The sequence below is a fragment of the Mytilus edulis genome, chromosome 3 (assembly GCF_963676685.1).
Source record: "Mytilus edulis chromosome 3, xbMytEdul2.2, whole genome shotgun sequence".
NCBI classification, from domain to species: Eukaryota; Metazoa; Mollusca; class Bivalvia; order Mytilida; family Mytilidae; genus Mytilus; species Mytilus edulis.
Genome location: NC_092346.1, coordinates 39,119,237 through 39,137,216, shown reverse-complemented (window position 1 = coordinate 39,137,216; position 17,980 = coordinate 39,119,237). Strand labels below are relative to the sequence as shown.

The 17,980-nt window shown below is 31.3% G+C and overlaps 1 protein-coding gene across 1 annotated transcript in view; it reads right to left on the bottom strand.

Annotated features, from left to right (window-relative positions):
• Positions 1–3,088, bottom strand: part of LOC139516460 (uncharacterized) — a 9,607-nt gene extending 6,519 nt beyond the window's left edge. Inside the window, exon 1 of the mRNA XM_071306596.1 lies at positions 2,774–3,088. The gene's annotated coding sequence lies outside the window, so the exon portion shown is untranslated. The remainder of the gene's footprint in view (positions 1–2,773) is intronic.
• Between the last annotated feature and the right edge of the window lie 14,892 nt (positions 3,089–17,980).

Sequence of the window (17,980 nt, the reverse complement as noted above, 5' to 3'; positions counted from 1 at the left end):
ATTGGGGCCAAATATGGCCCTTAACGAAATTACTCCTTTAAAGACTTTACTTAAAAGGGGAAAACTTAACAGATAAAAAACTTGGTATTGTCAACATGCAACGAAATCTGTTTTTTTCAGGTCACTTCCTTTTTCAAAGTATCAACAATAGTACATCATTTGAATTTTCATCCACTAGATAATGCTACCAAAGAGTAATTAGAGAAAACAATCATATTGTTCTTTAGAAACCTTTCCGAAATGAGGCGTTATTGTTGGCTATGCGGGATATACAAGTGCATAATCTATACTGGAAGTTATGTCAGAATCTGTAACAAAAGTCAGAGAGCCAAAAGTTTTGGCAATATTTGTCAATTCCCTGTACGCCCATGATTTAAGAAAGCTGGGTTTTTTTTTTCTAAATACTTGTTTTACTTTTTTATCCATGAGATTGAAAATAACTTCCCAAAAAGTTCTTTTGTGTTTTCCATGATGACGTTTTACTTGGTAGTAGGTTTTTATTACTGCCAAATTTTAAGCAAGTCCTTATGGCTTCCGTTCTTTTACTATCAAACTAACACAAGCAGCTAATCAATCAATCAATCACATGTACAATTGTTTAAGATATTGATTATTGTCATCAATAATCATACATAAGTCATCTACCTGCAAATTGACCTAATACAAACTCTTTTAGTCGTTTATTTTGACACCCATTATCAAGGGGAAAAAATGTAGAACAATAGCTTGTAACACCGTTTCGACTTTTATTTAAGGTTTATGTACCCTTCTGTAGCCATTTTTGTACGAATTTTTCAAACCTCAATTGTATCAAAACTAAAGATATAATAAATAATAGAGATAGGCCATTTAGTACATGTTCCAAGGGGAAACTTGATGCAAAGCATTATTTTTTACTGTTTCATTGCATTTGATAGAAAAAGGGGATTTTGTGGCAAATAAATTAATTTTTATAGAAAATCCACAGCCTTTAATACAGAGATTTTTGTTATAAAATTTGAAACATAAATTACTCACTTGATTTTCTATGATGTGCTAGTGTTTATTTTTTACAAAAAGTTCTAAGTAACCTGTAAATTCGAAAACACCTCGTGCTGAGTCACTAAAGTCGAGCGCACCCTAAAAGGTGTACTTGATTTTGGCCATATTTATACTTGTCTTAACCAATAACTACATTTATAAACTTGTTTTAAGGAAATCAATGCTAGCACTGCATGCAATAATCCTATATCTATCAGTCATCAAATTGCCAAATATGAGAGTACAAGGATAAAGGCTGTGGATTTTCTATAAAAATCTCGATTTATTTGCCACAAAGTCCTCTTTTTCTATTAAATGCAATGGAACAGTAAAAAATAATGCTTTGCATCAAGTTTCCCCTTGGAATATGTACAAAATGGCCTATCTCTATTATTCATTATATCTGTAGTTTTGATACAATTGAAGTTTGAAAAGTTCGTACAAAAATGGCTACAGAAGGGTACATAAACCTTAATATGAAATATGCATTGTGTTGTGTTGCATCGTCTGTTATATAACGAGTATATAACATAATACAAATCAATCTTACCGTGTTACAGACTGTACAAATGTCCAACCGACATGTAGTAAACTTGTACGACTGTTGTCACAATTTAGCGAACAAGTTCACTAGCTATTACATCTAAAGACGGAACATGTTTTTAAAAATAAAAAGATGTTATATGATTGCAAATGAGACAACTCTCTATCAGAGACCAGATGACTTAGAGGTTAACATGTGCACTATAGGTCACAATTATATTATTCATAAACAGCGTTGAAATCCTATACTTGCATGACTTTTGACACAGATTAAATTAAAAGTTCATACTATAAGACGTGTCACGGTACTTATCTATCCATAATTCACGTATTTGGTTTTGATGTTATAGTTGTTATTCTCATAGGATTTTGTCTAATGCTTAGTCCGTTTCTGTGTGTGTTACATTTTAATGTTGTGTCGTTGTTCTCCTCTTATATTTAATGCGTTTCCACAGTTTTAGTTTGTTACCCCGATTTTGTTTTTGTCCATGGATTTATGAGTTTTGAACAGCGGTATATTATTACTACTGTTGCCTTTATTCGTGTTTATATTATTATGGCTTCCCATCGATTGGACTTTGAAACGTTTTATTAGTTTACAAATATTTTATTTCGCCATTTTAGTTCAGACTGGTTCCAATTCGTTAACATTCTATTCAATTTAGTCAAGGCAATTTAGATTGATATTATTGTGTGCTGTAATTTGGTAACAAAAACTACGACAAATTTATTTTTTCCAGACAGTACAGTGAACTCTGTAATTAATCACTTATTCTCCGGGCCTATTTTGATAAATCTACGTATAATATATCGAATAAGTTTTTTCCCCTAATAATATATTGAACATTTTACTACTTGCAATTAAATTAATATTATATAAAAATAACTAAAGGTAAAAAAAAGTGGGTGAAATCTAATAGACATATATAACCATTATATAAATAAAAGGTTTCTTCAGGTAAAACATACATTCGATTTATATCAAAACTACTATGATCTTTATGATAGACGACTGAGTTATAAAAAGGTATATACTCGACGCCGAAGTAAACAATCCCTCTTAAATCAAACGGACAGTTATCAGCGAAATTACTGTTGCAGGGTGAGTCGTACTGTTCTGCTAGCATATATTATATTAGTACCACAATATTTAATTAATAGAAGTATTTTCAAATATATTATGTTAATCTATTCATAGATCCATACTCACCCACCAAAGCATATTAAACATATAATGTCATAGACTAATAGCACACGATAAGTATTTCTGTAATCAAGATGGCCATCATTTAAGTAATCTTCATAAATATCATGCATAGCAAAGGCATTCAATATCATGCCAACTAAACTGAGAATTCCTAGAGCAACACCAAGACCAATCTGTATGCAACCAAACACAGTAAATTTCCAAACTGCAAATTCCTGTTGCTGAATTTCGCCTGTTTCAACGGGTTGATTTCCACATTCTTGGATGACCATAGTAGGGGATACAGGACTGTTTACAGCAACTGATGACATACTGTTATGTAATCAAACGGTTTTGAAATGTTTGTGTAAAGAATTGTACGTGTGTAACAACAACTTGCGGATACTTACTGCCACTTACAGTTAATTGTATAAACTTGAACACAATTATGTAATTGTTTATATATTCAGCAAGCGTATTTTGGTAGCAATTATAAAGACTATTTGTTATTTGAACGTATAAAGTAGACATGTTATATATTATAAATGTGCCTTTCCAAAGTCAGGAGCATGTTATTTTTGGGTTGTTGTATTTTTTGCTGTGTATCACATTTGTTTTCATTTTTTATTGTTTTTTTTTAATAAATCAGGTTTTTAGTTTTCTTGTTTTAATTGTTATACATTTGTCATTTTGGAGCATTTTATATCTTGCTGTGTGGTATGGGTTTTGCTCATTGTTGAAATCCGTAAGTTGACTTATATTTGCTTACTTCTTCGTCATTTGGTCTCATTGACAATCATACCACATCTCCGTATTTTTTAAAAGATATATATATGCGATGATATTCAACACTTTTTAGTGTTTTGTTTTCCATCTATTTATCGGTATTGTTACACAATCTTTTAGACTCATATAATTTTTCCTGTTTGTGTAGTATTGTCAATTTTGATAATCTAATACCTATTAAGATTACTGGTTGGTAGATTCTTATAGACTCTATATATATATATATTATATATATATATACAACTCGTCTAAACATCAACCCAACAATGTTAGATCTGTAAATTTGCTTTCGCAAATTTTTGGTTCTTCCCTCGCCGGGATTCGAACCCATGCTACTGTGATATCGTGACACCAAATCGCCTGCACTGCAGCCGTCCCGCTAGACCACACGACCACCTGGGCTCTAAAAAAAAGAGCTTTCGCTGGCCGTGTGTTACCTTTCCACGTCAGTTTTAATCTAGCGGCGTACTGCAGTACATGATATATAAGGCATGAAGATGTTATTGTTACAGATCAGCTAAATTATTTATAGTAAAGGATCCTACAAATGAATGTAAGATACAGTCACAGAAAATAATTATATTTATAAGTACGTCTGAGTCAGTGACAACCCTACAACAGATGTATCCATCGGATCGCCATCAATGATGGTGATACATGGCTGTGTACATAATGTATATACAACTCGTCTAAACATCAACCCAACAATGTTAGATCTGTAAATTTGCTTTCGCAAATTTTTGGTTCTTCCCTCGCCGGGATTCGAACCCATGCTACTGTGATATCGTGACACCAAATCGCCTGCACTGCAGCCGTCCCGCTAGACCACACGACCACCTGGGCTCTCAAAAAAAGAGCTTTCGCTGGCCGTGTGTTACCTTTCCACGTCAGTTTTAATCTAGCGGCGTACTGCAGTACATGATATATAAGGCATGAAGATGTTATTGTTACAGATCAGCTAAATTATCTATAGTAAAGGATCCTACAAATGAATGTAAGATACAGTCACAGAAAATAATTATATTTATAAGTACGTCTGAGCTCGGGGGGGCCACTTGCTATATAATTAGTGGTAGGGATGAGCCGCTGGAATAGGTCACTTTTTCATGCTCTATGATATATGAAAAGGGTGAGAAATACAGATTAAATATATCAATAGGTTACTATTATCACTTGCTTGATTATATCATAAGTATCTGAAAGTAATCAGATGTCCGTATTTATTCTTGATGCGGTTAAACCACAGTCGTAAATGCATCAGTTATTTGTCAAACCAATTATACTCTATTTATTCTGATGTGGTATTTCCACTGATGCCAGTGATAGATGCAATAAATCCAACTATTTTGATATTTGCACCTAATTAATATTCAAGGGTTTGTATACATAAAACATGATAACAGTTATTTAAAGAAATTCCATTGTGACAGCGTCCTTTAAGAGGGAACGGCAATGACACTTTTTATCAGTTCTTAATTAATATTTAAACATGATAAAATCAGTGAAGGTGTTACACTCTGGGGTGATATTACATTTATTTGACCACAGATGTAATACCATCTATGATCTGACCAAACGTCTTTTATATGTATTGTATTTTGGAATTGAAATATCTTCATAATGAAAGATGTAAAATGGGCAATAAGAAAAAAGTGTTTAAGATGTGACGAATTTATTGGAAAAGAAGGTGATATTATTGCGACTATTTTGCTTCTTAACAAGATGATGAGCGGGGAAAATATTGAAATATATCTATAGGTCTGTTTTTTGTTGATTAATATATGACAAGGTATATATTTTTGATTAACAAAATATATGAAAAGGGTGGGGTACTTGATGTCTCAGCTGCTCACCCCTACCAAAAAAAGTTTGAAGTGGCCCCCCCCGAGCGTCTGAGTCAGTGACAACCCTACAACAGATGTATCCATCGGATCGCCATCAATGATGGTGATACATGGCTGTGTACATAATGTATATATAACTCGTCTAAACATCAACCCAACAATGTTAGATCTGTAAATTTGCTATCGCAAATTTTTGGTTCTTCCCTCGCCGGGATTCGAACCCGGATATATATATATATACTCGAATATATATATATATACAAAAGAAATACAGTCAAACATATTGTGTAAAAATCTTCATGAAAAATACACAATGAAACAGTTGTTTACTTTTTTTTCATAGTAGGCTTAGATATTGTTTCTGTCTATAAGCCGTATAAAAAATATCAGATGAAAGAGGGACGAAAGATACCAAAGGGACAGTCAAACTCATAATCTAAAACAAACTGACAACGCCATGGCTAAAAATGAAAAAAGACAAACAAACAACAGCACACACGACACAACATAGAAAACTAAAGAATAAACAACACGAACCCCACCAAAAAACTAGGGGTGATCTCAGGTGCTCCGGAAGGGTAAGCAGAACTGTAAAATCTCGAATGTCAGAAACGCAATATTACAATCATGTTTAATTTAAAAAAAAATATATAGCTCGTACAACGTTTAACCTTAGTCTCGTTTATAAATACAACTATAACAAGGTACAATTAAAACTTGGAGAAAAACTGACAACGACATTTCAAAAAAGCGATACACAGAAAAAGAATAAAATATTCAGAACACAACATAAAAAAGTAAAGACTGAAAAACACAAACCCAAACAACACCTGGGATGATATCATTTTCTCCAGAATTGTAAGAAAAGTCTGCTCTTCAACTTCGTACTTAATTTGGCCTTTTAACTTTTTTGGATTCGAGCGTCACTGATGAGTCTTTTGTAGACGAAACGCGCGTTTGGCGTATATACTAAATTTAGTCCTGGTATCTATGATGAGTTTATTTCCATAAATGGAACCCTTCATTGTGCTCATGCAGATGAACCTCCTGCTTAACAGGTTGATTATGGCAAAAGTTATATAAACAATCAATCAATCCTTTATGGCAAATAAGTGAGTAACTATTGTTCTGCACCTGAAATAGATTTTGAATGAAATATATACTTCTACGGAAAAGAACAACATCCAACAATATGCGTAATTGTTTAAATCAGATAAAAAAAACTTCATCAAACAAACATAGACAAAAGCAATTCATCATTTTTAAAGTGTGACAAAGTTATCAGAGTATCAATTCTTTGGTAATAATATTGAGGCGCAATATACAAAAGGAATAGTCAAATTCAGTAGTCGAAAACGAACTGACAATGCCATGACAAAGCAACGAAAAATTACTCAAGGACAAAAAAGTAATCCACGAATAAACCAACGAATGAGCAACAGGAATCCCACAAAAAATTGAATACTCAATAGATTCGTTTCACATGCGTAATTTCACAAATTCAACATTTACTGTAATGTCTGCCAAAAAGATTTCGTGTGTATTCTGATACAAATGAAAAAAAGAAAACGACTAATAGGGTTGGCAATAAGTCCAAATTCAAATATCAACTGTTTGAAATTTGATTTACGAACCTCAATAAACATGCTGTCTAGCAAGAGGTCAAGGATTTTGATGATATCACCTCCGATGTATTTTTTGCCGGAATCCGTGATGTTCTGTAAAAAAAGTTGGTTGCGGACTCAAATAAGGCATTTATATTGATTTCTTTAATTTTTGTGCTATTTTCACATTTCCTGACCGGTGTGAGAAAAATATTTCTCCTAATTAGTGAAAAATCTGTTCTCGGCAAATGATTGGTTGAAATTGAATTGTGACGTTAAATTTGCTTGTTTTCTTCTGAATTTTCTTGTTGTGACGGCAAGAAAAAGGTGACCATGTCTGATGACGTCGCATCAAAAGTGCACAACTTTTCTCAAATCGAAGGATAAAAATCATAAGAGAAACAGATTCCAGCACTGTGACTCGTGTATTACGATATTTCTCCACTGTTAACAGTTAAAATTTAACTGTCTCGAGTGGAGAAATATCGTTATACACTTGTTGCAGTTGTGGAATCTATATGATTCTAATTTTTGTAGTTTTTACCTCGGTTAAATGAGAAAATATAGTCACTCTTCTATTTGAGAACGGGAAAACGAATTGTAAATCGTAGAGAAATCCAAAGTTTTGAAATTACTGCAAAATTGCATAGATTGTGATTGAATATTTTGGAATAGATGTTCAGAATAGTTTACAGAATATTATCTGATTGAAACCACTGTGATCTGTAAGGATTGGGGTTGATTTTGTTTGCAAGACCTAGAAGGACGAAGATTTCTGTGAAAATGGAATGGTAAGTTGAAAATACGAGGAGGACAATGAAAGTAAAATTTATTTCCTGCTGCTCGCCAACCTTTCAATGCCAATTCCTCTGATAATTTCGACCGGACAAGTTACTATAACCAATAACAAAAAGTAAAATAACAAAAAGTCCAAGGAAAATTTTAAAGTGAAAGCCCCTATGCAAATGGTAAAATTAAAAGCCCAAACACAACAAACGAATGAAAAACAACTGTCATATTTCTGCCTTGGCACACGTATTTTCTTATGTTGAAAATGGTGCATTAAACCTTCTTTTATAGCTACATGTAGCGTAACCTTTCACTTGTATGACAGTGGCATACAATTTCATTTTATTGAAAACGATGTGTGACCAAAACAAACAGATATAAAAGGTAAAAATGTAAAAAAAAAATAGAGACAGCTGTCAACATGCATGGTACTAGGTATGAAGTACAATCTGTAAACATGACACATTTTGCTTATATGAACACATGAGTATCAAGAAAAGAATGAAGAGTATTTCGATGGGTTAATGCCTCGACCTTATACCTAGAAATTTATCACTTTTCAGTAAATGATATACAAAGTTTGAAAATCAATATAAATACATAAAATATGTATCAAATACACCGAATGTTTATTATAAAATAATAAGCATTCGGAGTATTTGCACAACCAAAGTTAGTTTGATACATATTTTATGTATTTATATTGATTTTCAAACTTTGTTTTATAATTTCATGCTAATTGGATGACAGATAACAGATAAAAATGCACTTGAAATGTTTAATGAATGTAGACGTGCCATAATGATTAAATGTAATTCAGATGCTTTTGCCATAAGGTTGTTTCTAGTGATAACGGATATACGCTCCGGGGAATATAATATTTTTAATTTTATATGATCATTATCATAGCTTTGCAATACTAGAATGGATTGTGGAATTTGGAAATAGAATAAATATAATTGAATGCATTTTATTTACTATGAACGATAAGTGTATTTAACAATTATATATATATACACATAATGTAATAAAACATTGTTCAGAGCAATAAATATATGTAAAGCAATACAGAACATAAAGGAATTCTGGACATTGAATTTAGTTATACATCCACATATTTGAAAACACTTATATTTATTTTGTCAAACTGAAAAAAACATTATTTAATTCAAAATGTCCTGAAGCAATAAGACATAGTAGCAATATTTTAGAAATGCAAGATCTGTCATTGTCTTTATAATACTTGTTTACCTGAATACCACATAACATAGTTGAATCAAACTATTTACTCAAAGACCTTGGATTACTCAAGACTTATATTTATATATTTATTTTCCAAAAAATTTAACCAAGTTCTCTTGATCATTATTTGTATATATCAAATGATTATCTATTAGAATAGGCTTAAAAACTTACATACTACACGATTTATCAAACTATAATATACCATTGCAGAATTGTTTTAATTTTCCAAAAAAAGGTATTAAAATAAAAATATGTAATGCGGTATTTCGGTAGTTTGGTATATGCTATAAATATAACTTATGGTCTTATTAATCCTCATATGCATAAACAATGTTCGATGTTGTTTTTCAGTTTCAACTGATATAGTTTTCAGCTTTACTCATTTTACTTTATCGGAGTCCACAAATTTCATCATCATCTGGATCAGAGTGTCAGTCTGGTGTTTTGTGGTCAGATAGCAGTATCCTATGTAGAAGCTGGAGTACTGTCTCAGAATAACACATTCATTTGAATAAAAGTAACTCCTCCTTTTTAGCAGATGATATATAGTTATAGGAAGATGTGGTTTGAGTGCAAATGCAACAACTCTCCATCCAAGTAACAATATATAAAAAGTAAACCATTATAGGTCAAGGTATGGCCTTAACATGGAGCCTTTGCTCACTCCGAACTATAGCAAGCTATAAAGGGCTCCAAAAAAAAAATACTAGTGTAAAACCATTCAAACGGGGAACGTAACAGTCTAATCTATATAAAAAAGAGAAACACCTATGAACTACATAAACAGAGGACAACCACTGTATGTCAGTGTCAATTTCATCTGTCTGTTTAACTTTGCATATCTAGTGTTTTCTGTATTATTCATCTTTACAAATCGGATCATCAAACTTATATTTGCGGTTCTTCTCAAACCTCCAAAATCATCTACAATTATTTTATTGTCTTCTTTTAATTGTCTCACGAATATTTTCAGCATATACAATATAATTGACGATCTTTTCATAAAAGTATTTTTTGTTGTGAAATTGATAAATATTCTTAGCTTAAACTTGTATGTTGAGATATATACAAGTTCTTGTCTTAACCAAGGAATTGTATGTTTTAAAAGATATATTTCTTTTCTTAAAATGTCTATAATGTGAATAAAATAAACATTAAATCCTTTTGGTGTATTCGAAACACTTAACATTTAAAAGCTGTGAATGTTTGAAAAGAAAATCAATCTTTAATTTGTTTGAACTTTTTATGTTTAAAATATTATTTAGAACTTCATTTGTAAATTATAGAAATCATAGTTTACTCATGAATGTCGATCGGTTAGCTTAACATACATTTCTATAAGAACAAATAACAAAACACAAAAATCATTATATAACTGTAAATTAACTGATTAAAAGTAAAAAAAAAATATCCGATGTTTCTAAACTAGAACATTAAAAAGGTTTGATTTCTGAAATAAATGTTATTTGTCCTGAATGTTTTTAACTGCAAATTATTTGATTGAAATTATAAAAAAAAAATGTATGTTTCTAACTAGACAAAAAATCATTTTGAAAATAAAAAAATATAAGTTTCTAAATGTTTTCTAATACAAAAATTCTTAAAATTTCATTGTCATGCTACATCAATGAAATTAAGAGTTATATTAACCTTTTCTTTTTTTTCTCTGATTTTTTGTAACATTGTCACGAATAGCACGTGCAGTCATAGCTTTTGTATTGTAGACGGGACACAATTTGATAATAAAGAGCCATACGATTATTGTCAGCCAAAAACGACAAAGTTCATACGTCCGAAACGCATTTCTGGATTAATCTTCATCAGGATTATTTGAAAGCCCAAAATTCATAAGAACCAAAACAGTGGAACCGCTATATAACCAAACAGGACCTTAAAATACCCAAATCCATCTAAGGCCAACTTTACCTGTTAATGATACCTTAGATTCTAAGAATTTCAAAAGTCATAAACGGATCAGTTTATAAAGGTTTGTGATAAATTATGTCTGGACCGAAATACGAACGAACTACTAGTCCACCAGATAAAGGTATTGAACCAGTGCTGTAAAAATTGGAAACTACACATTATAAATTTCATGCTTTTTGTATTTAACTTCATTAGCAACGCTTATACATGTAACCGAATATTTGAACATGTTTGAAAGCCAAGATATTTGAGAACTAAAACAGTAACATATATGAAATGTAGTTATTCATAATAATTAAAACGATCTTTTAATGTCATTTTTATGTTTGAAATTTACTACCAAATGAAACAAAATAAAATAATTATTTTTCAAGGTATATCAATACAATAAGAGGTACCAGTCTTTTATTACACCTCTAGTGTTTCGTGCATATCAAAACATGGAGTGAGATCAAATAATCATTTTTTTTTTATGTTTTCTGTTTGATGAAAAATTTATGCTTTATTAAAATATCTATTGAAATCTGAAAAAATGTCACATTATATTTAGAACATCGAACCTTGAAAATGAAAGGATATCATGTTTACTGTAAGTACTGCGGACAAGGTAAAACTTCAAACAGAAACTAGAAAAAGTAGTTTTGACTTCAAAGTTTCAAAACTTTTTTTCATATTTGCGTTGCATCAGACACTCTGTTTTCCATTTAATCAAAATTTCACATTACTACATACGTTATACAGGATATGAACACGGACAAAGTTTTCTATGTAGCATTTTGATGTTTTAATCTAAAATAAAAGAGCAGGTGTTTTGCATGTAAGCCTATTGAGAAATACTTTACAAGACTGATAACTGTGCAGTAATCGTTTGCTGTCATAAGGGGAATGGTTATATCGAAGAATGTTGCAGATTAATTGTTACCAATGACGAATAAATTCCGAAATGTCATGCTTTTCAAGCACGTATTTATTTATCGATGTCTTCTGGTACGGATTAACTGTTGTTACACGGACATTTGATAAAATGGAAAAAGAAGCGTTTCAAGTCAACGAAATGTATTGGTGCTCAACACTGGGTTAAGTTTTGTCTTTTCTTAATTGTTTCATTTTTGGCGTTCTTGTGCAACTGTCTTATTCCCATGTCTATAATGAGATGAATATCGTTCTTTGCCTCCCGATCACCACGGATTTGACTTTATCAGCACAATAATTTTCAAAAGTCCCCTAATAAGAATAATGTGTTTTCAGCTATATTGTCATCAGATAACAGTAAAATCATCATAATTGTTGACATACAAAACTGTTAGCCGATAGATTGACTGAAAACAGTATCAAAATTAGGTGATAAGCCTATTTTAAGTATCTAACTTTCTGATTACCGCCAAATCTAATATACATGTGAATTCAGTTAATGGATCCTTAACATGTATTGAAAAAGTATGGCGGAATATTTTTACGCTTATGCTCAAAATGAACGTACTGTATATTTTTTTCATAATGATAGATTGATGATATGTGAATATTGAAAAACAACTGTTGGTCTTATTATTGGAATGCGTGCCAGTATTTCACTGTCGTGTTAAAAGTTGGAGCTAGTTATCAAATTCTCATGGGTTATTGCAAATCCAATGACAGTTTTCAAGAGAGTCATCTCCACTTGCAATTGTCCGAGGTATTCAAACTTTTGTCAAGTCATCTGTCCTATTGAATAAACACAAGAGCTATTGTTCTCTGTGTGGTTTATTCACTAGGATCTTTACATTTCTGTTATAGATAATGCATATTTTAAGGTTTTTATTGTCGTAGACTACGACAAGAAAAACCTTAAAATATGCATTTATCTGACTTATATACCGTCAAAAAAATATTATTCTTTTTAAAGGCCCATTTAGAATGTGAAATAAAACTCACTTATTAATCTAGATATAAACCTTTTAAAACTTATTATCCATACACAATACAAAAATATTACTGCAACTGCATGAAGAAACACACAAATGAATTGTTACCATCCGATAACAGTGTTTGATAAATACAAGACACATTGTAAGTAAATTAGTTTACCAACTTGTGGAAAAGAGGGGGTTATGTTTTTTTCTATTTGTAATGACATTTCTATCGCGGAAAAGTGTTTATTTTTTCAATAATTTTATTTGAATCGAATGAAATATTCAGAAATATTGTCTTTTGAATAGCAATACATTTTTTAACATATAATTAGGATATAATTATATAACCTCCCCACCCAACCCTATATTGAGTTACGTGAATGTTATGCAATAGAATATAAGAATATCTTATTAGTTGATCATTTGATAGAGTAAAAGGTGTACATAAATTTAAAAAAGTTAAGAACTGACACGAGAACGAATATTAATACATGTAGGTCACAGTGTTCAGTGTGTATTGTCCTGAACATGCATGAAATATTTGCCACTGGATGTTAAGCAAGCATCCAACAATCAATCAACCTATTCAGTGTGACTCAATACGATTTTCAAAATATTGCACACTAATATGTTAAATCTGGCTTTATTGTATGAAAGTCTACATTAAAATTCATCTCACATATATGATAATGTTTCTGTATTGTAGCGATAAATTAACAAAACTTCGCGTTATATTTGTTTCTAAGATTAAAATGCAGCCAATGACGATTTCTTTTACACCTATCATCGATTGAACTTTTAAAGTTTATTCCCAAATCGGCAATAAAAAACTATCAGACGAATATAATTTTTTAAGTAAACATGGTAAATTATAGATTGCATTTTTATCAAAGTAAAATAATGACCTGACACAGGTCATATTTTATTCTTTGGAACATATATTTCATTGAAACATGGTATCGTCCGGGTTGATTCTGAACAAGAATGACCTATGCTTCTGAAAAAAATATAACTCCATATAGGTATGTAATCTAAGACAAATCTATCACTAATTGATTGATTTACCCGAGTAAAACAAATATATTCTAAATGATGAAAATTCATATATATTATATATTATTATTCACAGAACTGCATGTGATGTTGTATTATTATTCAATATAAATAATACGTTTCAATCTGTTTAACGTAACACTGATTAAATCATAAAAATTTGATTTCTGACAACATTTTTATCATTGTTCCTATTGAAATTTGCAATTCTTGTTCTTGTTTGATTAGCTATAGAATACATTTAAACGGCTTTACATTAAACATAGAAATTTTCTAGTTTTTATTAGTCAAACACACAAAAAGGAAAATCTAGATAGGAACAATGTTGAAAATTTTGTCAGAAATCAACTTTTAATTTTTGATTCAGTGTTTATATTAAACTAAACGAAAATGTATTTTTATTTTGATATGATATAAATGCATCCTCACAGGCAGTTATGTCGAGCCCTTAATTGGTATTATTACATGTATTTTTATCATTGAAAGTTAAATTTTTGTTCAGGTAAATTTATCAATAAGTAATAAAATCCGCAAGGAACAATAGCTATTGTTTTAGATTGGACAACAGATACAAAAGTTTAAATCGACAGGTAACTTTCAGGTGAATCTGTAGGAAAGTATCTTTTGGTTCGCAATAATATCCATTGTTTGCAAGAAAATAATTCAATTTACAAGATTGATTTTCATATAAATAAACTCATCATAGATTCATATAAGATAAGTAATGATTATAATGCGATTGTGTTTTCCTTACATGCTTGTATTGGTACAAAATTGGCTTAAAAGTATATTTTTTAAGCCTTCTCATTTAAATATCTCTAACTATACCTTTCCACTATCTACTGTTTGCCCCCCCCCCCCTTTTAGCATTATATGGCGACCCAGCACCCTAGGTCAAGCTAATCAACAAAACGACTGTTATTATGGAAATTAGATAATAACAAAGTAAAGAATTTGTTCTATCAAATATAAATAAGAACAATAGTTTGTTCATATATTTGTGTTTTTGTTAAAGTATGATGAAATATATAGTTACTCCTAAAGGAATGGGGGATAGATTTAAGACATTTTGAAGAAATTATGTCCATTTATACTAAATAAAAATAAAAACAATTAAAATATTGCAAGTTTGGGGCCATTTGATCACCCTTATTTCCCCAAACATGTAGCTTAACAACAATATATATATATATATATATATACAACTCGTCTAAACATCAACCCAACAATGTTAGATCTGTAAATTTGCTTTCGCAAATTTTTGGTTCTTCCCTCGCCGGGATTCGAACCCATGCTACTGTGATATCGTGACACCAAATCGCCTTCACTGCAGCCGTCCCGCTAGACCACACGACCACCTGGGCTCTCAATAAAAGAGCTTTCGGTGGGCATGTGTTACCTTTCCACGTCAGTTTTAATCTAGCGGCGTACTACAGTACATGATATATAAGGCATGAAGATGTTATTGTTACAGATCAGCTAAATTATCTATAGTAAAGGATCCTACAAATTAATGTAAGATACAGTCACAGAAAATAATTATATTCATAAGTACGTCTGAGTCAGTGACAACCCTACAACAGATGTATCCATCGGATCGCCATCAATGATGGTGATACATGGCTGTGTACATAATGTATATACAACTCGTCTAAACATCAACCCAACAATGTTAGATCTGTAAATTTGCTTTCGCAAATTTTTGGTTCTTCCCTCGCCGGGATTCGAACCCATGCTACTGTGATATCGTGACACCAAATCGCCTGCACTGCAGCCGTCCCGCTAGACCACACGACCACCTGATATATATATATATATTTAAATGCAATTATCGGAAATTATACATACACACTTGAATTTTTTTTTAAGGTATAAGTCTTTTAAATTAATGAAAAGCGGGAAACAATCAACAAAAATTAATGGGGGCCCCTCGTGAATGAAATGAAGGGGCAAATTTACAAGAATTTCAAAACGTCTTACCAGAAGCACCGAGCAAACATAATTTATTCAAAACCTATGAGAAAAGTATATGGATGTTTAGTTTAAAAAATCATTATCGAACATTCTGACATAAAATTTAAGAAAATGTCCGAAAAATTAATGAAAAATGGAAACAAAGTATAATATGTTCTTATCTCCCTTTGATAACCATCATTAGTAAGCAATTCGTTTATATTGTCCTTTCCTAAAAGCAATTTAATGATAATATTTCACCAACCTTTTCTTGTTGTGTCGAATGGTGTATCTAATTTAATAAAGAAATATCTGGCAATAACTACTTATGCTTTCAGTCACTTTAACTGACTCGTCAATTTTGAGAAACCATTTGTTATATTTCCTCAAGTAACAACATTACATATTTTGCCAGATGACATATTTCCCCTATAAATCAACGACGTAAAAAATCAACCATGGCTTTATTTTCTCTTGGTTTTTATATTTCATTATATTTTCAATAGTTCTTGTTTCATAAACAATCTACTGTTAGTCATAATATTGAAACGATATAAAGTAAAGATCAATGTATCCTGTTAGTTCAACTCATCCGATAACACCCATAATTTGCTAAAACATATTGATATAAGAATATGAAAGAGTCTATTTATAAATTGATTGAAATACAAAATGTTATTTAGCGCTGTTGTTTGCTGTGGAAAGTTAAAAAAAACATTTCAAATTTCTAACGGCATCTTTCATTTAAATAGATAAATTTAAATGTGGACGACTAACGTTTCAATAGAATAGGGCGTGCGTCTCTTGATATGCACGCAAGCGTTGTGTGGCAAGCGAATCCACACTTAGTCAAGTATCATAAACAGGGAAAGCACAGTTTCGAAACAAAAAACAGATTAGACGACTTTTCTGTTACCTTAAGGTCGCATGTTTAATCATAGATGCATCAGATCGGTCAACCAATTCCTGATGATGACCGTAGTCCTTCGACTTACTCTATTCGAGCAAATTTTGTGGATGGAGCACACAATTATTAATGCTTGTCCATAACTTTTCTTCGGCCAGTCTTGTTTAGGAAAGAGAACTTCTGCTCGTAATTTCTATCTTCTAGAGGGAATTTGTTACTTGAATAAAGCCACAAACGCTTTATGATTTTATTCTAATGTACAAATAACAAGAGAATATCATAAGACATGCCAGCCGCATCTACGCGAACTGGACATGTTCTACATTTGTATCTTAAACTCTGATATCAGTAGTAGATGTCCAATATTTAGATAATGTTATTGCCAACTTGATTTTGCTAATGGTACTGTCTGCAAACCTACAGTATAAACAATGATAAATATTCAAGCAAACACGTAGCAAAACCCATAACAGCATATATTTGTTCTATATCTAAATACAACAAATATGTGTTAAAAATGGAAGAGAGAGAGAACACAGCAACACTAGATGCCTTTGACTTAATGGGGGGGGGGGGGGGGGGGGGGGGGTGGGGGTGACAACATAAACAAATGAAATTGTTCATCTTATTTGTAAAAACAATGTGCTCTGAAGTTTCTTTTTTCAAATGACTAAGAGATCACCTTGTTTTTTTCCTGTTCCCTTTTGAAACATGTATGTTTTTTTTAACTTCGTGAGTAAAATAACAAAAATACCGAACTCCAAGGAAAATTTTAAACCGAAAGTCCCTTTTCAAATGACAAGATCAAAGGCTCAAACACAACAAACAAACGTTAAAAAAATGTCATATTCCTGATTTGCTACAGGCGTTTCCTTATGTAGAATATGATGGATTTTAAACCTGATTATGTAGCAAGCTAAACTTCTCACTGTAACTAATTTTAACTAATATCACTGAACAACAAACTCCTGACTAAGAAAATTATATTTAATTACAGATTTGATGGCATTTTTTTTTATTTCAGATTTTAGCTTACTTGTCCGTTACGTAGTTGCAACTGTGTTTATTTGGTTCTTCCGTTTAAAGAGTGTTAGGAATATTTCCAGCTCTTAAATCGAAAAATCAACTGGATTATAATATTGTAGAATTTCTTGAATTCTCGGAAAGAAAGAAAAAATGATTATCTGGGTTGACAATCGGCTGTAGCTCTTAATTTAGTTTAATTACTTACAATA